Source organism: Toxorhynchites rutilus, chromosome 3 (assembly GCF_029784135.1).
Source record: "Toxorhynchites rutilus septentrionalis strain SRP chromosome 3, ASM2978413v1, whole genome shotgun sequence".
NCBI lineage: Eukaryota > Metazoa > Arthropoda > Insecta > Diptera > Culicidae > Toxorhynchites > Toxorhynchites rutilus.
Window position 1 is genome coordinate 111192461 of NC_073746.1, and position 24016 is coordinate 111216476.

General features: G+C 38.4%; 1 protein-coding gene across 3 annotated transcripts in view; it reads left to right on the plus strand.

The window, feature by feature from the left end:
• LOC129779888 (trafficking kinesin-binding protein milt) overlaps positions 1–24016 on the plus strand; it is a 298718-nt gene that overhangs the window by 195573 nt on the left and 79129 nt on the right. The window contains exon 1 of one of the 3 annotated variants that reach the window (XM_055787639.1): positions 4063–4202. The exons of the other annotated variants lie outside the window; for them this stretch is intronic. The gene's annotated coding sequence lies outside the window, so the exon portion shown is untranslated. Of the gene's footprint in view, positions 1–4062; positions 4203–24016 lie in introns of those variants that run through there. 3 annotated transcript variants of the gene reach the window in all.

Sequence of the window (24016 nt, forward strand, 5' to 3'; positions counted from 1 at the left end):
GAAACCACAAACATAATGTTTGGAAATAAATGTTTAAATTAAATTTGATTTCAAATTTCAATTCACTACGATCGCGAATTATGCCCACTGCTCAAAGATTTTTTAACTTCGTGTTCAGCCGTGGAAAAAAAACTTTTTGTTAGAATAAAAACAATTATAGCGAATTCATTTTTAAAACTGAGTTAGGGCCAAACTGACTCTGTAATAGAAAAAACGTTTTCAATTTCACGAATGCGAATGTTGGTGTACATTCTAATTTGTTTATATTTGCGATGACAAATGTACAGTGTCGACGTCTGGTAACGATATTAGTGCTTGGGAGGTAAATTATTCTCTATCAGATCAGAAGGGCCAAGTGCAGTGTAAAAATATAAAAGTTTGAACGAAAGTTTTTACTTCATATTGTTTGATCACCTAACACATGTATTCCTGACACTCACTTAACCATTTGTCGATGCATTTCCTGTTTGTTCCACAAATAATTACTATTATAATATAAAATCATCATCAGACACAGTTTTTGTTCAATATGTTTTTTGCAATTTCGGAAAAAAACCTCTTATTTCATCACAAAAAAAACGATACGTTAAAATAAATCATTCATGATAAATAATTTCATAATTTTGATTTTGAAGGCATGTTTATTCCACCTGAATATTCAGTATACTGCCAATGTTTGTATAGGAGACGTAAACGACAAAATGGACAAAATCGACATTTTCGCCGTTTTGCATTCTACGCAATGTAATACGTTTGCTCAACATGCAAACAAACATTTTTCATTCGAAAACATTTGAGCAATTTTGAAAAAACCTTTCCGAAAAATCACTGTTTGTCCGCATAACAGACGTAGTTTCATACAGCTTTTATACATCGTTTGAAAATCAAAAAATATAAGTATTATGTGCCATGAGCTAAATCTACATTTGAATCACATTCTTTGTAGAATTCAAACATGCCTGTCGCGACAGTGTCTTATTACTTAGTGTTTCCTAATAAATGAATATAAGAAACCATTGAAACACTGCTCATATAATTACTATTTTCTGAACACTGTACCGCGATGAACAAAGAGAAGCAATTGTGTTTTTCAATGTTATAACTACCTAAATTTCTGCATTTGAATCTTCAAGTAGATAGTGAAACAATCAGATCAGTAGTGAAATAAAAACAATATTGGTTCATAGCATATAACTCCCCGGATTCGACATCGAATTATTCCACATACTCAGCATTTACTCATACCGTTGGTGTAAGTCACTACACCATCTTTATGCGATTGATCGCGATATCGGTAAATCATGTTGCTAAAATTACCAACATTGCAGATTGTCTTTACAAATTCAATTAATTGAAAAAATACGAACCTGCTGTTCTTATCATATCCCAGAGTATTCAAGAAAGAAGTACTATCATAGACTCGCAACAAATCTAGAGCACCTTTTCCAGATATTTCACTAAATGTCTTCCAAACCTTTTTGAGTTTATCCGATAACAACTGAAACTACCAACGGAGACGTTTTGACTATTATTGGAAATGCGAATACTAACGCTACAGACAGAGCAACCTGGTGGATTACGTCTAGCTATGCGAACAAATGTTCATTGAAACGATTGATTGTCCGCATAAATAGACGTAAACGTTTTCCAAATGGAAAAAATATGTTTTAATCCGCAAAATTCCCTAGGCCCTCTTTTTGCCGATAATATCCTTCAACTGGACAGATTCATTGGAAATTTGCATGGTTACGCTTGTAGGTAAAAAAAATGAGTGGGTTATATCTATGATATAACCGCAAGGTTCACGTGGAACTACCTTAGCTTAGCAATCATTCGTTTGTATTGATTAAATTCTTGATTGAATGAAACAGTTTCCAAATTCAATTGAGTTCAATATATTTGCTCTGTGAGTGAAAAAAATGAACAAATGCCGTGTAAAGTCAATTCATTTATTGTGATTGATTGTTCTTCGTTACAATTAAATTTAATGACGGACCTTTTACGTTTGGTATGATGACTAGAACAAAATATATGTACGGAAGAATTATCAAACGTTTGATGAACCAGCCTAAGGCTGAAAATCTTTCCAATAAAGACAAAAAAAAATTATCAAACGATTATTTTATTTTACATTTCCCTCTGAAGTTTACATCCCAAAAGTGTACATACTTCTCGAATCTCGAATTTGCTTGAAACTGGGAAGTTCATTCGCTTCTAGTGGCTGCACGATTTTCCCAGGTTCCTAAGTTTAGAAGATCATGTTAGGACAGACATATTCCACTCTGCACAAAGGCAAGCGAGGACAAAAGTACTCGCAGTTTGCATTTATTTGCAGAGCCGATTTCCCCAGAAACCTCGGTTTTGAAGTCTGTGTTAGGGAAACACATTTCAATCGGAACAAAAATACCCCCGATTTTTATGAATTCGCAATGCCGATTTCCCCACGCTTCATGGATTTGAAGTCTGTGTTAGGGAAACACATTCCAGTCGGAACAAAAATACCCCCGACTTGCATGAATTTGAAATACCGATTTCTCCAGGCACCTTGGTTTAGAAATCTCTATTAGGGAAAACATTTCGGTGGGAACAAAAGCTCCCCCTACTTTCGTGTGTTCTTTTTCTGCTTTTTGGCTTTAAGAGGGTTTAAACTTTTCAGTTCACTCGCCTCTAGGCTCTTTCGTGTGTTTGCAATGCCGATTTCGCTGCTTGGTTTTAAAGTCTGTGTTAGTTTTTCGTTGAGAACAAAAGTCCCCCTACTTTCATGTATTTGCAATGCCGATTTCCCCAAGGCTGCTTGGTTTTGATGGCTGTGTTAGGGAAACCGTAAATCGGGCCAATCAAAACGATGCAGTGAGGGCGTTTAGATAACGCCTAATATTTTACAGTTATTCAATTGTTTATCTAATGAAAAACAACATTTTGTTAGTTGCGATAGATGCGTAGAAATATTCCCTATCAAGTGATGCAAACATCTCTCCTATCCAGTACGAAATGTTCGAGCTATAAGCATTCGAAATCTTTCATTTTTTCCTGCATGTTCTGTGTTTAGGTTTTCATTTTACCCTCCATATATTCCGGTTAGACGTAGTCCCACGTCAAAAAAACAACAAAATTACGTTTTCTCAACACTAATGGTGTTGGTGATTACGTCTCATATGCAAACATGTGCAGTATAGTTTTATTGGTGAACCCGAGTGCAAACCCGTGAAACATCTCAGTGCGAAACTAACAGCTTTCGGGGTGAACTTAGTGCGAAACTAGGTTGAAACTGAGTGAATAAAAAAACGCTTTGACAGCAGTTAGTTCGGCAGTTGGGTTGAAATTGAACAAAAACGAATTCGCTATTAGTATCAACGCTTGCCTGGCAACACTATCCTGTGGCGCGCTCGCAAACAGTTTCCGCTAGCTCACGCCAGATGGATTCACCCTAGTCGATACAGTACATGCAGACGATATACACGCCCGTCGCGCTTTGTTCGACTTGTTTGACAGCTGTCAAATCAGTGCATCGTCTCATATGTCATCCAGCAACAGCAGCGCAGCAGTGTTTTGTCGAATCGCCCCCCCAAATCGAACGCCTGCCTGCGAACGATTCGACGAGGCTGTGTGTGCGCGAGAGATCTATTATTTGTGTGCAATTCGGCAGAAAAACATGAGAAAAGTGATTACGCGTTCGACGACAACTCCGGTCAATTTATTAGCCTTCGTTGCGAAAAGCTAGCTTTTGGATGTGTTTATTTGATATTCATTGAAATTGTTGGAACGCAACCGAAACGACAAAGTGAATGATTCTCCTTCTCAGTGGAAGTGACAAATTGCGTTTGAATTCCTCCCAGCATAAGGATAACTAGTGAATGTGGTGCTGCTACTTACTATTGCACATCTCATGCAGAGGAAAATTATCTGGATGGCACGAGAACGAAGAAGAAAAAGCGACGAAGTGTTATAATAATTGAGTAGTGCGAAGCAAATTCAATGTCAGATAGTGTGTGCGCGGTTTCAACACAAATTTAGAGTGTGCGTCGTGTTTGATGAGTGCGGGGGTCGCACACTGCCAGCCGCTGTGAGTCACCGCGCCGAGTTCTACCACTGTATTCCGGGTGGGAGCTCTCGAGTTCCCTATGTGTAGCTTCCCACCTTGACACACACAACACTGTTGTTTGTGTGTTGCCTCCTATTACTTCTTTTTGTGTGTTCATAAGGTAGTTTTTTCCAGTTCATATTTTTATCTGTTGGTTCTTGTTTTTTTTGTTGTTTTTATTATCTGTGAACTTTGTTCACTTAACTCATTATCTGGTGAGCCTTTCGATGACGGAGGTTATCGCTTCCAAATAATTCGTTCATTCTCGCGATTCTTGTTGAGGCGTAATACGCGCACAGTCCGCTTCGCAGACCGGAAGTTGAAGGTCGCATCGTTACCCGGTTGGGGTTTCTGGTCGAGGTTGTGTAACTGTTTTGATTCGGAGTATGAAACATGAAGCACACTTTGTGCAGACAGTTTTCCGATGGCCACAACACAATCATCGAACAGAAAAAAAAACTCGAAGGCCATCCGTCCGAGCACAATCGAAGCTGGTTGGCTCTGCTGCCGGTCCACCGATCGATTCATGGTTCACACTTTGATTGCTCGTTTGTTGTTTGATGATGGTACAGTTTTGAACGAAAAAGTGGTTATGTATTACATCGAGCGATTGTATCAACAAAAACATAATAATCGCGCAAACAAGTGTAAAATTAGATAGTGTTTCGAGGAGGAGGGGGTGGTATGCGCCGATATGCTCTGTGAGCAGCCGAGGATTTTTGATTTGTAGTGCACAAATCGTGGGGTACCAACACACACACACCTGGTCTGACAAAGTCATACGGAAGTTACCGTGAAGTGATAGCATACTCTATTTTTTATCTTATCGACAGTGCGCTAGGGTTATTACCCTCTTTGCTATTGATGATTGCTCTGCGGATTATAAGTTATTAGCGCATTATTCAATCAACACCTTTCTGCCTTTGCATTAGACTCACCATTGCTACACTTATCTCCCAGACTTCACATTCAAATCCATGCGCGTGAAGATGCTCAACAATCCGCGCGCTGCATTACGTCATACTGCTCCGGCCGTTGCTTTGCCACCGAACGATTATGAATTAGTCATAACTGTGGCTTTGCACTAACACCGATTCAACCATGTTTCAAGGTCCTCCGATCGTTGTCGGAATCATGTGACCCCACCGCTTAAACCTGCGATCTCATTGGGTAGCGTTTTGCGTACGTTTTTTACCGTTTTAATTCGACACAGCCGAATCGGAAATAAATACTACGATATGACTATCGAGTCTCAAAGTGGAGAAACTAACCGTTTCGATTGTGTGTAATTTAACACTATAATCGGATCCGATTGAGTGCGCGCTCAATTCTACCCCCCTCCCATTGCACAGGAGGTTGTACACGGGAGCCAACCACCCAAACCACCACCATTTGCTTGTCACATGAAAGAGGATATTTCAATTTTCGCCAACCGAGACGGAGCTTTCAAGCGCATTTATTCAAATGAGCTAGTTTCAGCAAGCCCCAACTCTCGCTGGGGTATCGATTACATCGGGTATGGGATAGCATGTCATGAAAGCTGCAATTAGATATTGTTCTTTCCTTCCAATTCCTTCCGAAAGATGGTGGTGGGGTGGTGGCAGAGGGCGGATCCAGTTCGCGTGTTCTGTTGTGCATTTTATCCGAGGTGGAATGCACCTGGTGCATTCGCTCGCAATGAACACCAAAAGTAAGAGCGGACGTAATTTGAATCTCAAGGTCTTTTCTGGTTCTGGTTCGCTCTGCAAGAAAAACAGCTCGCTCCGTGCTGACGTGGAAAGATAATTATAGCTTCAGTAACTTCGAGAATAGCGTTTGTGGCTGTCATCACACCGAAATTTGGTTAATATATCGATTCGCCCGTATATTGGTTCGCCCGGATTGTTGAATTAATGAAAAGTCCAAAGACGCGAATATTTCTACAACATTCGTGCGAAGGATCATAAAAGATGACTTGCATGCATCCTCCAGAGCCAGGGTAAAGTTGAGAATGACTATCGATTGTTGGTCTTGCTGAAAACGTTCGCAAGGTATCCTCCAAGTTTGGGGAATTGTGTTGATTCGCAATTTTCTCGTACCTCTCTCGTAGCCTTTCAGAAGGTAATTTGGAAACTTGCAATCAACTCTCAGCCTTAACATACACTGATGACTGCTCGCTGTCTAGAGTGACATTAGAAATAGAAATCACAAAAAAAAACAACCTTCATACTGTTGCACGGTGAATTGTGCCTTGCCGCTACGTTACTTGCTCGTTTTTGACAGCACAGCTGAAGAGCACACATTGTTCATGCCAATGGACCCCAATCAGAACGTGGAATTTTCGTTGAAATAGCGCTTGACGTTTTTCAATTCTTCAATAGTTTGTTTCACAAAAAGAGCTGTAGACGTGGGACGAAACTATTGTTGGTGAGAATATACATTATAGTAATTTAAGAATGAATTCTGTAGTATAAATATTTGATAGCAATGACAAATGAATGAGTGCTTACATTGCTGGGTGCGAACAATTCATAGAACACTAGAGATCAATTCGATCAAACTGTCAAATTGGCTCTAAACATTACAATGTACTATTGATTGCTCGCTCGCCGTCACACTGAAACACTGAACCTACTGTACATCCAAGTTGTTGTTCAGTATCTCTGAGTGAAATTACATCTCCCAAAGCACTGCTTTCCAAAAAAAAATCCTATGCAGCCTGATTTCGCAGAACGGTAACAGAAAATCCGAACCAAATCGGTTGTGCGGTGGCGGCAGCAGCGTCAGCCTTCGCTGCTAAACGAATTTAATTTTTCCACCAGAGAATACAGTTCTCACCGCCGGAAAATATCTTCTTCACATGAGGAGGCGTCTGGCGTAGTGGTAACATCCATGCCTCTCACGCTGAAGGTCACGAGTTCAATTCTCACTCCCGACATTCTTCCAAAAATGGAAGTAAAAGTGACGAACCAGCCAAATGAGTTGAAAATCACTATAATACAGATATAAAAAAAAAAAAATTTTCTTCACATCCTGCTAGAAATACGGCTTGGCTTGATACGTTGCACGAATTCACGAAAATGGAAGAATGACCGATCGGAAAAAGTCATCAACACGCTCCCAGATTCGAACAAGCTCTCTTCCGGAAAAAAATATTAACATAAATTTTCTCTTTATTATTCCGGATATCACTGTAGATCGAAATTTTTTGAAGAGATTGAGTAAACGTCACAGGAGAGTTGTATCCGAGACACAACCGCATAGTTGACGTAGGATTCCGTTAGGAATTACATTGTTAAACTCTCTAATAATGATTTGGTGGCCCTGAAAAGAGACGTTTTGTTTGGTTGTTGGGTATTGTTTGTTTACTCCACCAGTGTTTACAACCGAGTGATGATGACAGAAGGATTAGTCGTTGGATGGTGCGTATCACAATCGAAGATGCCGAAGTGGACTGAGATATGATTAAAGCCGCCCTCTGTTACCCTGAACGAGATGGCTTCTGTGTTATGTATGGATGAAAAAAAGAGAAAATAAAACTTACCAATGTAATATAAGATAATTATCATTTTCGAACACAATTATCAATTTTTCTCCCAAGGAAAAACATGCTACTTTACAATAGAGTAAACATATTTGAAATGGAAAACATAATTTTCTTTTATAATTTTTACTTTCTGAGTGTTTATTCAACTCATTTCCACTTTCGCTTCAAACCAAACGGAACGGAAAAACAGAGCCTCGATGCGGATTTCAATTGGACTAACAGCATCTAATGGGATATGTAGAGCATAAAGGAAATCACTTTTTCGAATATTCCTTCGCTTTTCCAATTTTCCTCGCCGCATGAATTTTCACTGGGTGAAAATAAACACAACAAAACAGACAGTTTCAACCGGACGATCCGTTCTCGAGAAGGAACACATTGGCTTTTATTTATGAAAATTGATATAAATAGTTTCATATTCCAACTCATTTTAACACAACCGCTACCATGTACAGTTTTACACTTACACTTGTGCTAATTTTTTCACAATGCATGCATCAGTCATTGATATGAAAATTTTTGAAAGTTTTTGCCAAAAATGACTTTTATCAAAAATTCATAACTTTTGAACCACCATTTAGATAACCAGCATATCATATTGAAGCCAATGAACTTTCATTCAAAAATAGTAACTTTGCAAGAACATTAGATTTAATTTTCGTAATTATTGATTGTAGTCGCTTTTTATTGTTTTCATAGTTTTGGACTAGATTTTTTAGTCACAAGAATACGCAAACGCCGGTCTGGAAAATCGAAAAAATCGAATTTTTGGGAAGCTTATGCCCTCAGAAATGTTGTCCTAAGAGGGTTTTTCGATATTTGATTTCATTGGAAAGTTACAGCCAGAGCATAAAGTCACCTCAAGGGATAAAGTATCGCTGTACGAGTTTTAAAACGCATTTTTCTCGAAACCATGTTTGTTCAACTGGTGGTATCGATATCTCAGGATCAACTCGACCGATTTTTTTAAAACGGTTCAGTCACAAACCGTTCATCTAAGTGAATCAGTTTTTTTGAACAGTTCTTTCGCTCTTTCGTTTAGCGGTATTCAGAACAACATAAAATATTAGCTGGAACCCAACATCTATAGACAGCTATTCATTGATATCGTTGGATTGGATAGTGTACGTATGGGATTTATATTTTTGAAATTTAGTGGGGAAAGATAGGGTGCTTCTTCTTTAAAAGTCGCAAACTGTATGTGAAAATATGTTTATCGGACGACTAAAGTATAAGTAATAATTTAATGCGAACAAAATATGTGCAATTTTTCATATTTTCTGTGTGGGCAACACACAGATTCCATGTAAGAATTTCATTCAGAGGAAAAATTCAGCAACTATTTCTACTAACAATTAATTAATAAACAATCACGATAACACGTACACGCAATAGGCCAAACAATGGATTGAAAGCAACGAAAAAACTTTCTTCTCAACTTGCCCTCACTATGAGATTTTATGTTTACCTAATTCATGAATCGCCCCAGCTCCCCCTAGATTTTTTTCTGATAATCAGGAAGTATATGAATGTTTCACGGAATTGAAGAAAATACATGAAACTGAAAATATACAGCTTCGCCTTTAAAACTACGAAAATCTAATTTATTTTTTAACCCAAAATTGAGTATTCATCAACAAAATAAACCTTGCGTTACATGCATTTTGCTCGTAAATAACAATATCGTTTTATTTTTCTTACAAGCATTCTCGTTCTATTTATCCATTCCGCCCAGCGCAAATCAGTTCAGCTGCACTCTTTCGTTCGCAAACAATTTGCCCGCAAACACTTCGTTCTCGAACAGTTCGTTCTCGAACAGTTCACTCCCAATCAGTTCTTTCCCATACAGTTCACTCGCAAACAGTTCGTTCACAAACAGTTCACTCTCAAACAGTTCACTCACAAACCGTTCTTTCGGAATCAGTTCGTTCACAAACCGTTCGCTCGCAATCAGTTCGTGGGGAGAACTACCGTTCATTGAAAAAGAACGACCGTTCGTTCACTCTTTTCGGCGAACTAGTTCTTTCGTACCGTTCGTGAACGGTTTGCCCATCTCTACTATCCACATACCAGGTGGACAGAAAAAGCATGGTTTTAGACACCCCCCTACCCCTCCGTGAACAAGCGTGGGCATTCCTTATACCCCGCCCCCTGTTGTTCACTTGTACATTCCTCCAGTTCTTGGAAAAAAAATATCAAGAAAATTCTATTTTTCGCTTAAAATTCATTTCAAGTTTGTTTCTATTTCATGTTTTTATTGATAAAAATGATAGCCTTATTGATAGCAACGATTTGTTTTAAATTCTTCCATTTTTTCAACATTGGCCGGGATTTTCCCGTTATTTTATCCCATTATTTTCATCCGAATTCCATTTACGTTATATTTATATTCAAAATATCACCCGTGAATCTACTCTCGGATATTTTTTTTAAGCTGACCGGCTGTTACGTTAGGCGGTGTCCAAATCCTGATGCTGTTCATTGACTGATTAACTGACAACACCAAGTCAAAATTTTCATTCATTTTTATTAAATTTTAAATTGGCCTCGAGTTTGCTAATCGGATAGAAAATATTTTGTCTCAGAACCCGGATGTCGCGACCAGATATTCGTGATCGTTGATTGCGAAAAAAATTCTCGTCTATAACGTCTATCAATGAATTATGCTAAATATTTTATAACCGATTCTAAGAGAGAAATCAAAAGCATAAGTTATAGACCTACATCTATTCGATTATAGATGTACCATTTTATTCCACAATATTTCAGAACCCTTCACGCAACTTGAGAACTCCATCCCCTCGGAACTTCCTTGTTTTCTCGTCAAAAACTAGGCAAAGCGCTTTACATTCTATACAGTGAGTTCAAGTTATTACAGGAATCTTAACAGTTGATAATCTGACGATGCAATATCTGGTGAGTAAGGCGAAGGGTAGTCCTAGATGCGTTCTGGATAGTTAATTCTAATACGTTCAGTTGCGAGCAGTACTTGTTGGTATTCATCGAGATCAGTAGCTTGGTACACCCAAACTAGCGTTGGCAGAAAACATTTCATCTGTGGCAGAAAAGATGCCTTTTCATGTGTATGAGAGTCAAATGCGCAAATAATGAGCTGTTTTAAAAGCTTAAAAATTGTTTGTATGTATGCGAGCAGACATCTCTTTCTGTTTTCTTTTCTCTTTTCATTTGGGATTGTGCAAAAAAAAAGTCCATACGACGTCAATGGGGATCGAACCAAGGCCGGCTGGATTGCAAAGTTACTTTACACGACCACGCTATCCATATAGCTGCCAGCGCTATTATAAAGGAGCGTGATAATATTACACCTCATCATAAAATGAAGTTGGAAGATGTTTTCTAAGACGATAAAGAAGAACATGAACGAGAATATATCATTCAAATTGTCTCCTGTTTCGCTCGCTCATATTGGCTCTAGCATATATATTATACAAATGATATACATGTATTGGTGAGTAGAACATTTTATGTTATCTCTCAGCTCATTTAATGTAATAAATCGGGATGCCAGAACATGTGCTAAAAATTAACTTTGGGTGTAGAAGCGCTTGATACTAATTTTATTCTAGTCTCACCAGACCCAGACCATGCGAAAACCTGCCTCAGGGTTAGATTGACTTGCCCAAGATTTTTTTAATTCAACATTATTGTGAATGATTTGCCCTTCACAGTTCGCTACAAATATGTACGAGGAGCATTCAGAAACAACTGTCAGTAAAATCGAAAAATACATCTATTCAAAATATTCAATTACAGGCGTTCAAAGTACTGCCCTTCCGATAAAATACACGATTCCCAGCAAGTTTTCCCCTTTTGGAAGATCTGATAAAAGAAGTTTTCTCCGAGTTTCTTGAAAATTGCCTCCGATGCTTCTACTGATATTTTCTTGGTAAAACGCTCTCTACGATGTTTTTTCAGCTCAGGAAAAAAATAAAAACACAGGGAACCAAATTTGGGGAGTAAGGACTTGAATGTCATTTTACTCCAGGTACAGGGAAACTTCGATATAACGTACCCTCGATATAACGTCACTCGATATAACGTACATTTTACCTCGATATAACGTACACCTTTTCAAAGTGTAAAGGAAATTTTTTTTCAATATTTTTTTTTCTGATAGAACAATGAATTATCTGTATTGTGATGCTAAAACAAGTTTTGTACCTTCAATCAATCTGGATGTACAGCTGGTTTTGTGATTCCAGATTCTAAATGAATCAGGCTTTAATCAACAGTACGAAGGGAAACATCATGAGAAAGGCTGGCTTCGTCTTCTGATTGAAGTTATTCATTACCTTGACTAAAACAGCAACACAATAATGTATTTTAGACTACGTTTGTGAGTACTTTATTATGCTTCGATATAACGTACAATTCGTTACAACGTACAATTTTGAAAGTGGAATGTACGTTATATCGAAGTTTACCTGTATTCGGTTAAAATTCGAGCGGTATGCGGCGTCGCGTTATCGGAGGCGAAAATCAACGCGATTTTAAAACACGCATACTCATCCACTATAAACGAGTGTAGGGACCCGAGCTCCCGAGGTCATTTGAACCGTAAACAGTCTTGCCTCTTCAAAAAAAAAATCACTGACAGTTGTTTCTGAATGCTCCTCGTATTTCCATTGTGTTTATGGAACGAATCACACATTGAGATACGTTCCTTCAAATGTTTTTCGGTAAATTTTCGGTTTTCCTGTCGGATTTGAAATTAGCACAATTTTACACTCTTTAATCTGATCGAGTCAAATCGTATCGGGTGTTGCAACCTTGTTAAATCCGATCGGATTCCGGAATATGGGTTAATATGTAGTCGATATATTGTAGCGTGTTTCGTACCCATGCTTCACCAGAAACTCTTGAACGGGGATTTTAGACATCTACTAATTCATGTGTTGTGTATAGAGGATTTATTAAGATTTAGTGTCTCGATAAGATTTTCATCAGTAGCAGCATGGACTGTCCAGACAACCCTATAGTAGCGTATTACCAAAATTTGTTGTTCGTTTCAATTTTTAGAAACTTTGGGAGTTCTCGAAAAATAAAAACAAAGCAATTTTGTCATCAAGAGTGATAGTTGAATTAAAACCTTCACTTAAGTCGGGATTTTTAATACTACACAAATTCTCACATTCTTTATGATTTTGGGTGTCTTTATCCTGACGGAATTCATGCTCCTCTATTACCGATTGGAATCAATTGATGGATCCCAGTTCATGTGCGTTTCGTTCTGAATATACATTTCATGGAAGAAGTTCAGCCATATGAAAAAATATGGATATTTGACCGGGAAGCATTCTTAGGCAACTCAGTTTTTTATTGATGAATACATAGTACTCAAGATGGCTGTAGGTTTCAAAAAAGCTTGTGAATACAGAGTAGATTTCATTAAATTTTGACTATAAACATGATTGTTCTACTTAAAGAAAATTAACTTGTCCACGTGGACATTTTCTAAACCCCCTCCCCCCTCACCGTGGACAAGCGTGGACATTTTCGTAACCCCTACCCCCCAAAAGTTGTCCACGTAGTATGTGGACATCCCCTTACTCGCTGATGTCTCTGGAATTGCAATCATTACATCAAACTGACGCCATTCCATTAAGGTTCTGAACTACACAAAAGTGTGGGGAATCATCAAACTAGGCTATCATCGGCTCACCAAGAAAATAATTGTTCAGTAATTTTGTGTGTGATTTGGTTTCGCATGACCGTAACAAAATTATCTCCACCAAGGATGACAGCTGAGCTATTCGAGGCCGGAAATATTTATAGAAAGGGTTTCTTTTGAGGAGAGCGCAAAGCAGAGGACTTGAACAAAATAACAGCGTAGTTCTACGTCAACAATGTGGTCGTGTCTTGGACCCAACCTCCAATATATATTTTGAATTTCTTCATATGACGATGGTTAGCCCAGGTTACACCATATAATCAATTTATTGTGTTGCACAATAAAAAATAGATACACAGCCTAAAATTTAAATTGAAAAATTTAATTTGTTCTTAGGCTAACATGATTCCGCTGGCTCGTAAAGCGCACCAAACAGTGACTTTTCCAGGATGCGATTTTTCGGCAATGGTACTTCAAATGCGGCAGTTTTGCTTTTTAACGTATTTATTTAAACAAAAAAGGCTTCTTCGTTGATCTTTTTTCTTAAGAGCCCGATGAGTTTCGCGAACAGAGCCATGGTTAAAAAAAACTTCCATTATATCATTGGTGACAACTATGCATCGAACAAAGAATGGTCTACTGACGGCTCTTCAAGTTCCCCAGACATACACCACAGACACCAGGTACTGATGAGAATGCTGCGTTCCCAGCGTAAAGTCCGCTACCACGATCATGTTAATGTTCCACTTCCAGTGCTGATTAACCCCTCGGACAGCGGAGCTGACAATTCAGCTGATTTCGATCATTAGTATTTAAATCTGGAAGGATGTGCACCACCACCATTGGTGGTAAATCAACGAATTACGTAAAATGCACCCCGAAAGATATATGTAATCCATAACGGGGAATATGACCGGTTAGCAAAAAAAAAACCGATTGGGACCAAAACAAAAAAAGTGAAGGGATGTTACGTTTACCGAGACTCGCGCAAGTAAGTACTGCCGCCGCCAGCCAGCGGAGGCCGGCTCACTAATGCACTCTACCGTCGCCGGTTTTGACGCCGTGATGTGTTTGTACACAGGTGTGTATCGGTCGTAATATTTGGGAAAATTCGCACAGCGGATGATCTGTCCCAATATCATCGTGGTAATGGTGGCTCGGTCAAAATGCACGAACGTTCCATTCTCTGGGCAAATCGTTGGATATATCCGCCCCAAGAATGCGATTGCATGACTCTTTGATTTTTTATTGCTGTGAAAGTGAGCGTGGGAAATAGGCTGAAGGTGGAGCTAAACGAAAATCAATATGTTGTACCACTTTTTCCTGTGCAGCAAGGCAGCAGGAACGTTGGTTGATGTTCTATTTTTACCCATCGCTCGGATCCACGTAGCTTCCGGTCGGTTGGTCGTCAGAACGCTGAAAACACTCAACACAAAATATGTGCATCACATTTGCAATGAAAATTAATACACAAAACGATTGTTCCACTGCATATCGCAAAATATCCCACCTTCACACGCAGAAAGATAAACGATTCTTCCGACAAACAACGAACGCCCAATGAACTTTTTCCGAGGAGTTCATGACACCTGCTCAAACCAAACCAACCCGGGAGGAGATAGTTCTGCATTAATTCCTCATTAGGCAGACGATTATTTTATTCGGTCGTTTTATTTATAACTTCCTTTCTCTGTCTCCCGTGGCTCGACAGGGCGGCCTTTAATGCTTGGGGCTTCCGATTTTTTGCGTTTTTTTGCGAATTGTTCAAGATAATCCTAGTCGGTTGTGTATAATAGGAGTCAGAGTAGTCACTGGTTGCTTTCCCACACAAATCATAAACTCTCGCAATCATTCATTCTCGTCTGACAAACGATTTTTTATTTGGAGAGTTCGAGGCATACAAAGGGCAACAAAATAAAAAAACGGAGATCATAAGGAATGATTTAATTTTTTGAGGTAGAAGTTATACCATACCGTGTCGTGACAACCAGCAGCGCACAGACATGGAATGTCACTTTGAGCAATAGGGAAATTGTCCCACAGTAAAGTGTTTGATGGCTAACATCAATTAGCGGATATTTCAGATAGACAAGATTTGACGTGAACAACGCGGGAATATTTGCGTTCGCAAACGGTTTCCTATTGCATGAATTCGACACGGTTGCTTACTTTTAGCTTTGCAATTTACTTACAATAGTTTCCGTGCCAAATGTAAGATCTGAAATGAATAACAAGTAACTTCACTCATAAGGAATTTCATGAGATTTTTTAATTGTATTTCATCGTATCATACAAGAAGTTAAAAGCTTGAACAAATCGTCACGGATTGTATAGAGGTTCTGTCCTCTAGCTCATTTTGAGAAATGACATTCGACGCTTCGGTTGAAACTTTTTGAAAGAGCCTAATGTTGTCAGAAAATGCCTGAGGCGGAAAATTTTTCACATCCGTGGTTGCAGAATAGAATCTGAGGTTGGCCAGAACAAGCACAATATTTATAGTGCTTTCACGGCCATCCGATGACATGCATCAACTACCTGACCAATCTTGACCTTGATGGGCTTTCAAACATATTTATAGATTATTGTAATTTCAATAAGTTGCTTACAGAGCAATTTTTGAAATATGGAAAAAAGTTTTTAGGTCAACAAGTGAAAAACTCACTTATGTCATGTTTATCATTTTGAAGTGATTATCATACCACTTCGTTCAGCCGGCAAAAAGGTATTAACTCCAAATCTTGGTACTCCAAACGTAATTAATCTATCCTCCATTTCTTCTTCGTATCGAGCAAAACAGCTGTGTCTGACATCAGCATCGAGAAAGACTGCTGTCTGCTAGCTGAAGCGAGACTGTGACTTGAATAATGATGGCCTCCAAATTTCTCAGTTTATTCGCACCTACCCTTGGAAAATACCAATTTGGAAAATAAGGATAAACTCTAAGCCTTGAGAAAGGCCATTTGCAAAACCTCGCTGCCGTCTGAGCGCTAGCTGAATGACTGATGAATCGTGATTAGATTGACTGAGAACGGGTGGAGTTTAAAGTGCAATATTCTCTCTTTCCACATTGTCCAAGAAAAATCGAAAAAATAGGTCATGATTTCTTACGTTTTCGTTATTGTGACACATATAAAATAGTTTAAAAAAAAGTAATAACAGATGGCCCAACCGAAGAGCCCACCGAGGTTGAGTACAACTGGTTTCGACCGTCCATCATCCCGATTGGCAGAAAACTGGAACTAGAGTCGATTAACATTAGCGGGAGAAATTTCATCGAAAAATTTGCACGGCAAACGACGGCTTTAGATTTGAATAAAATGCTGCTTTATTTGGCTTTGAAGACCAAGAAAGTATTTTTCGCTAGTGGAATGATTTGTTTTACTCAAAATTATTTTTGAGAAGACGTATGCAATTTGGCTAGACCTTTATTTTAAGGATTGTATCTCAGAAACCTTTGATTGCACAGAAAAACTTGAAGAACGTGTTGTACGGAAGGCTTTTTGAATAAATATATACCGAAAAAAAACACTTAAGTTTTGATGTTTGTACTCTTTCATTTTAACCCTTTTTTCCTTGATATTCAGTGTGTGAAGACTGAAAAAACCTGTGAAAAGTCATAATCGAAATTTTGATCACATTTCAAGGACAATTTTTTTTTTCTAAGATAAATTCTCGTGGATTTCAAAAAAAAAATGACAACAGTATTCGGCCTTTTTTTTTGATTCTGTCAAATATACCCATTTTTCCAAATTCGTTACATGCAAGAAGCAAACAAAAGATATTTGGCATGTTTGTAAAAAAAATATCTCACTATTCCAAAATGAAGTTTTCAATCTCAACACCTTGCAAACCTAAAGAATGATAATTTTCATAGTTTACGCCTAAAAGATGATACCAGTTCGAAATGGTTATATAGGGTGCTTCGATCAACATTTGGTCAAACAGGAATGGGTGTATATTGATTATTTTGTTTTGTTAACAAAATCAAATTAGTTTTATTCTAAAGTTCAATTAGAATAACATACAAAAAAAAAATCAGGTAAGCTTCTGGTTCACCGAATCCTAATAGTCGGGTCTTCCTCTTAGCAGATTCCATACAACAGGATCGTCTTTTTTTTCGCCGCGGAACTCCAGTTTGACTTAACTGTTTTTCGCATCTAACTGGCTCCACAGTGGTTCCTCAGAAATTCTAGGTGGCATTAAATAGAAAAATGAACAACAATGCTTGACCGAATGAATGGTCTAGTTTTGTTCTATAATATTGAACCGGGTCACCCTAACGAAAAAAATACAGGTCTAATTGTATGCGATAAAGAACAAATCTACCACTTTTCACAGAAATCTGAGAACCACTATCTCGGTTTGACATGGAATGGCTGAATATAAGAGCAATATGAGGGAGCGAAACAAGAGACATATTGCAAATATGCACGCATTAAAGCTTTTCGCATACTTTGCCACATACACGGCCCAGGATATAGATTCACGTAATGCTCTCCTTTTTACTCTTAGAAAACACTTTCCTACTTCGTTTTATAAAGAATTGTATTATTATCAAGCATTTATTCAACAGTGGATAGATCATCCCAATTTAGAACAGTTCAGCCCAAGCGCGAAATGAAACTTTATTTGTCTAAAATTGTTCGAAACGACGGGATCCATTTTTCATGGAAGGTACCAGGTAATTTATGGGAGCCACGCCAAAAGAGCTGTTTCATTTTAGAAGCATTTTGACCAAACGACTCCATCGTTTTCCTGATTGGTTTTGCATCGTGTGATGGGGCATTATCACGCAACACGATCATTTTGTGTGACTTTTTTCTTTGATACTTTGGCCGTTTTTTTACCTAAACCTCTATTCAAATGGATCATTTGTTGTCGGTAGCGTTCAGTGGTCGGTTTCTCCAGGTTTGAGTATCTCAAAGTGAATCAACCCCTTCTGATCCCATCAGACACAGCACATTGTCTCCCGTCCATTGCGGTTTGGCTGTGAACCGTTGTTGATTATTCCCAAAATCTTTGGTGTTTAGGATTCTCGAAATAAATTCACTTTTCATCGTTAGTCACAATCCGATAGAGAAATGACTTCCTCTTGTACCTGGCGAGCAGCATTCCACATTTGATTTTTCGGTTTTTACGCTGTCTTTTATTTTGGATCTTTCTTATGGCAGTCAAACGTATGGATGGCTTCTTCAGTCACATAGAATTTATCCGCGAGGTTATGTTGCGTTTGAGTGTTATCTTTGTCGAAAAAAGTGTTTGCGGTTATCTATCCTCGAACTTTTTCAGAGGTTTTTATGCGGCAAAATCATCATTTTTTTAAACCCTTACGATCTTCCAGAGGTATATTCACCATGTTCAAAACTTTTCAAACCTATGCTGCAGAGTAGAACTTTTATTGTTTTGAGTTGCTAACCTTTGTTGTCAAAACAAAGCAAAGTCACATGCATTATAATAAAAATTCAGGAGTCATATTTATATACAAGTGGATTATCCGAGAAAGCGAGTTCCATAGTTATTCTATAGAGCTTCCCAGAATTTGCCAGTGAGACGTAGGCACTTGCTCTCTTGTTGACGTAGAACTACGTCTTTCAGGAAGGTTGCCAAATCAGAAAACACTTCTTATGAAATAAAGTTAACGTTAATAACTATTTTCACTGTGAACGAATTCTCATGATTTGCATACCAAACGAATCGGAAATTCTCCAAGATTTGTTTGATATGCTATACACTACAATTCGCTAATCTCTAAATGATTTAAATTCATGTAAACTGGAAGAATTTCCTTTTTCCCATACATTTGTTCTGCCGATTTGTGAGCTAACCCTACGAATGCTTATAACTGGAGCATTTCTTAATAGATCGGAAAGATGTTTGCATCAATTGATAGGATTTCGAGCCCCAATACAGAGTTCGAAATCGATGTACCTGTGGAAATCCGCTTTGCAAATATACATGCAAGTTGGGATTATTTTTGTTCCCCCGAACCGTGTTTCCCTAACACGGACTTCTAAATCAATGTACCTGGGGGAATCCGCTTTGAAAATACATGCAAGTTGGGGGTATTTTTTGGTGTTCAGTACTTTTGTACTCGCTTGACGTTGTGCAGACCGGAATATGTTTCCCTAAAACGTATTTTTTAAACTTAGAAACTTGGGTATGCTTTCAAATCCCAGTACGAAAACCTTATTGTTGCATGTTGTGGGGTTCCATTCCGCTTCAAGCGGAATATAGGAGCAAAAGTGTTTATAGATAGTGATGGATATCTGAGTGGGAATGAAAAATTCTGGTGCGGGTTGGCAGCGCTGTTCAATCTTAAATGTAACATATTAATATATTATATATTTTATATGTAAATCTACAATCTGATGGCAATCAGACTGTAGATTTACAGTCTTACCAGTTTGAAATTGTTCGAATTTCAGATGAAAATTTTTACTTCTGAAGTAGTAACAATAAAAAAAACTAAAAAGTTATTTCAAAAATTTTGATGCATTCTAAAATAATAAACAGTGGTAAACAAGTAGATTACATAATATAATTGCGTAGTTCTACGTCGAAAATGCGGTCGTGTCCTAGATACAACCCCATACATTTTTTTGGTTAAGGGGGTATTCTAGTCTAGAAATCTGAAAAAATCGAAATTTTTTTTTTTACCATATTTCTGTAGTTTAGGCATTCAAGAATATACTCTAGAAAGGACTTATCGAAAATCCTATTATTTACCTAGTTAGAGCCATCTTAGTGATGTGGTATCTAACCTGTTACGGCCATCACAATGAACTTCAAACGCGTTTCTCTCGGAACTAGTTTTTTTCTAACTGGCGTACACGATATCTCAAGTTCTACTGAACCGATTTATGTCAAATTTATATGAAAATAATCTGCATACATCTCTCTATCGCATGAACCAATAAAAAATTATAACTTTTTAATTTTAATATTTTTAAAATATCGGTAAACGCAAAAAAAAACGTTTTAAACAGAAATTTTTGTTTTCAAACGGCCGCCATTTTGTTAAAACCCATGTTTTTGACTTGTCCGAGGTTCATGCCATAGCGACATCTTTACTGATTCAGAATCTGTTCGATTTTTTTGTTTCAGATAACCAGAAGGACTGGAATCGTGTACGCCATGGCACAACTTTTTTTTTGAACACCCTCACTTCACCAGCATGTAACTATTCTAATTATGAATATTTTTTTTCCGTCCTATTTTTGTTTTATTGTTGAAAGATAGATAAACGAATAATGATATAATGGATAGTAAAAATATTCTTTGTTTTATTTTTACGGAGTTCGAAAAAACGTCCGAAATTCGTGTCTCTACACTAGAATACCCCCTTAAAGCTTTCATATTATCTGACCACTGGTGCACATGACCTTGGAGATGGATAGTTTATTGTTTTCTGTATTGATAGAACATAGCTTTCCGGATGAAATATCTTTATTTCGTGTTTATACCTAGAGCAGCAATATATTGAGTCAGCGTGAATGAGCTGCGACTTGAAATGCGGTAGGTTTATTATCGAGTGACGATGGTATTGAATTTTCTCTTTATTATAGTGACTTTCAACACATTTCGGCTGGTTCATCACTTTAATGGTATTGAATCTATAGGGAACTATTCCAGAGGCGACGCGTAACCAAGTGAGCTACCTGCTCAATCAACAATGATGTGTGTGTGTGTGTTTTCTATGGTTTCCATCGGCTTCTTTCAGCAGAAAACTTTGAACCTTACGGGAGTATTCTAGTCTACAAATTTGAAAAAAATCAAAAAAATTTTCCTTCATATTTCTGTAGTTTAGGCATTCAAGGATATGCCCTAGAAAGGACTTATCGAAAATCCTATTATTTACTGAGCTGGAGCCATTTTAGTGATGAGGTATCTAACCTTGTACGGCCACAGCAATGAACTTCAAACGCGTTTTTCTCGAAACTAGTTTTTTCAAACTGGCGTACACGATATTTCAAGTTCTACTGAACCGATCCATGTCGTACTTATATGGATACAATTTGCAGGCATCTCTCTATCGCATGAACCTCTAAAAATTATACTTTTAAAATTTTACTATTTTTAAAAAATCGGAAAACGTAAAAAAACGCTTTAAACCGCATTTTGTTTTTCAAACGGCCGCCATTTTGTCTACAAAGATGTTTTTGGCTTGTCCGAGGTTCATGCGATAGTGGCATCTTTACTGATTCAGAATCTGTCCGATTTTCTTGTGACTTTCAGCACATTTCGGCTGGTTCGTCACTTTTTCTTCCTTCTCTACACTAGAATACCCCCTTAAATGTAATTTTTACACAAGGCAACGCATTAGTAGTAGTGATCGCTTCATACACAGCTGAATGCGTTTGCCCTGTCGCACTCGAAGATGCAGAAAAGTGTTTGAATGACGGCAGATTTTTTTTATCAGCATCCTGTGGGAAAATCTGGAGGTTTCGCTGATTCAGACGGGCCTGGAAGAGACATTCGTAATTCAGAAGGACAACGACCCAAAGCATACGGCTAAGCAAATCAAGTCTTTCTTCCGGGGTTGTTGGATCACACAGCTGGAAAGACCTCAACAAAGCCCGAAACTCAACCCCGTCGAGAATTTTTGGGTGATTCTCGAATCCTGGGTTGACAAAGCTAGTGTTACCATCCAGACACCTCTTTTCAAAGTCAAACAGTAGAGAATCCGTTCAATAATGCCTCTTAATTGGCTTAGTTTATACCTCATGGCTCACAAAAGGGTTCAAGGATGAATCGTCATGCTTAGCTGGAGCAACGTATTGTTACGTTATCGATTCGCAGCGACGTCGTCGTCGTCTCCACAATGGTTTCCTCATAACGCCACAGTACTGTGGTGACATATCGAGGTTGAAGCTCACTCCCCACAGAAGTCAGCCTGATTAAACACACATCAAAATAAGCCATAAACAACAGCACTACCCAGAGGTTGCGCTTGCTCATTCGACGCCAAGGAGTTACTTGATTGACTCTCGAATTCGCGTCGTAGCCCCTCTAAGGGTCGTGAAGAAGAGTGTCAAAAGCCTCACTTGCGCCACACCGTTGCAGTGGTCCGTTTAACTGCGGCGCGTGCGAAAAAAATCCGCAAAAGCCAGATAAAGATGTGGCGTTGTTTGTCAAAGGATTAACGCGCCACCCCATTGCTGCTGCCCCGGACTCAGGTGTCGGTGTTTGTTTTGCCTGCTTACACACAGTGTGATGTGATGGGAAGCTCTTTGTTGTTGATCATCCGAATGGCGCGTAAAATGTGCAACCTGAAACTATTCAATTCTAATTTGTTCCCATCAACCATGGTTGTTTGGTGGCGCGCCCTAAGTCTTGTTTTGTTTTCGGGCAAAACATTTGTAAACAAACAATTGTTTGCTGCTGCTTGTTTGTCGTGATTGAATTGGATCATTTTTCAAGATGTGATCCATATTTACATGATGATGATGATGCTGCATGGCGAAAGATAGAAAACGATGATAACAAAGAAGATGGAGGAATGTCAGATTGTCTGTGGTAACAACATCTCAAGAGGAAGGTCGCGTTAAAAGACCCTCGCATACCAATAAGCTCAAACATGTTGAAGATCTTTTGAATCTACAAAAAATCGATTTACCCCATTTCTGTTCAGTCGTGGATTGTTAACTGTGTTTGACGAACTAATGCAGAATTACGAACAAAATCCTGTCCTACAAAATTATTCTAGCAAAACGATCTGACGATTCCTAAATTATTGGTTTGTCGTTAACCGGTAAAGAAAGGCAAAACTAGATAAATTTTCCCCTTCTACAGGAGTAGCCTGCGGCGGCAACCTAGTAAATGTTGGTTCACCATTTTCGATTTAAATATAATGGGACTATTAGCGCTTCGAAGAGCTTAATTAGTCTCGAATGGGACGACCAAGACACACCTCACGTTGTCTGTTGTCTTCACAGAGAAAACAGCGAGTGAGATGTTTCTATTCATCAACAATCAGACTTTCCTTCGTCAGCAGCAACAGCCCAAACAAACAGCTTAAATCAAAAGTGAAACACAAAAAAAACAATGCACAAATTAAAGTTGTTCAGGCATGCATTGACGAGACGCGAACGATATGGATGACGATGATGGGGGTGGGACGAAACAAAAATAATACAGAAAATCACTTTGTCTTGCGCAGCCACGCGATTATGCAGCGTGCGCTGCAGCATTATTGGCGGTAGCCAAGTTTTGCCTAAGTTTAATGGGATAGTGAACACTACCCCATGGGTTGTTGTCCCGCCCATAATTGACAGCTTGTGCCCGGCTTTTGTCTGCTTTTGGAGAAGTGCGTGGGAATGTGCATGCCGTCTCGTCGACAATACGCGACGATTTCCAACTAGAGAATCACTTTTCGACTTTGCACCTCGTCGTCTTCTGCTATGGATTTAGATATTCAGCTCAAGGGGAAGTTTGATTTATGGGTGTTACAATATTTAGGTGTTGCGAGTCGCAATTGAGAACACTGCGCCATAACTTTGGCAGATGTTGGGGTAACTGCAGAAATGCAAAGTGGATACATGAATAAATCATCTATCAAACGCTATACGTTGCCTGTGTTTGCTAATTATTGTATTATTATACAATACTAAGGAGATCGATAAATCATTGACTTCTTTTCTTAGATTTGTGCTAATTACATTATAGTTATATATTTAGCTGTCTGTATTTGGGCCTTTGATTACGGATGTTGTATTCTTTGTAGCTCTTTGTTTGAATGGAGAGTCCACAGATATTAGGTGTTTGCCATTCATGTACC